We start from the raw sequence: 988 nt of genomic DNA, 5'->3' as shown, positions 1-988 counted from the left end.
CTCAGAAAGTCCCCCAATTCAGCCACCCGCCTGCTGGGACAGGTTTGCAGCTTTGCTCCTGCTGCAATCCACGGGATCCACGGTCAAAGTTGAAAAAATGGTTGACCTTGCCCAGCTAATGGAAAAATGAAGTATTCATGGCATTTGCCTCCTGTACAACAATTGTTCTTTCAAAAAATGGTGTTTAGGAGAACTGCAACTGCGTTCTATAGAATGACAAGAAAGGTTTTTGCCAACCCGGGAGACTATGCAAGCTTCAGCCAAGGAGAAAATGCCCAGAAATACCTTCGGGTTGATGATAGAGTAGAACACGTAAGAAGGGGCCCACCTGAATAACCTTGAAAATATTGTGCCATTTCTTGGTGTTGGCATTCTGTATTTCTTAAGTGGTCTGGATCGCTCTACGGCTATCCCGCACTCAGACTCTTTGTTGGAGCACGGATCTACCACACAATTTCATACTCGTTACCCTTCCCCCAGCCAAATCGTGCTTTGGCTTTTTTTGTTGGATATGGAGTTACTTTTTCAATGGCTTACAGATCGCTGAAGACGAGATTGTACCTGTAAGGAGAATCATACAACTCATCGCCCTATTATTTTCTAAGAATTCTGTACTTCCAACTTATAATGAATACTTGTTAAGATTTTGAGTGGAAGGGAGCAGAGAAATTAAGATGGGAGAAACCTAGTCTGAATTTTAATATCACCAACGCCCTTTACTCCTGTGTTATATGTGTGCTAGGAATTTAACGTAATTCTTAAATCTATAGTCTTATTCTAAACGTCTTATTCTAAAAGTTATAAATTTTGATTATAATTTGTAACATTTGTTCACCATTTCATATTTTAAATCTATAAAAGGAATGAGTGCACGTATGAGAAACCTATTTCAATATTGCTGAAATGGGTGCATGAAATAAAGAATTTAAAGAAAAAAAAGAACGCTTACAACTCACTCAATAATAAAAAAGACAAATACAATTTTTAT

At 38.2% G+C, this 988-nt stretch overlaps 1 pseudogene; it reads left to right on the top strand.

Annotated features, from left to right (window-relative positions):
* On the top strand, positions 1 to 703 carry LOC102754494 (annotated as a pseudogene).
* The last annotated feature ends 285 nt before the right edge of the window (positions 704 to 988 follow it).

Source organism: Myotis davidii, unplaced genomic scaffold, assembly GCF_000327345.1.
Source record: "Myotis davidii unplaced genomic scaffold, ASM32734v1 scaffold162, whole genome shotgun sequence".
NCBI lineage: Eukaryota > Metazoa > Chordata > Mammalia > Chiroptera > Vespertilionidae > Myotis > Myotis davidii.
Note: the sequence above shows the minus strand (reverse complement) of the source record. Positions and strands in the feature narration are given on the sequence as shown.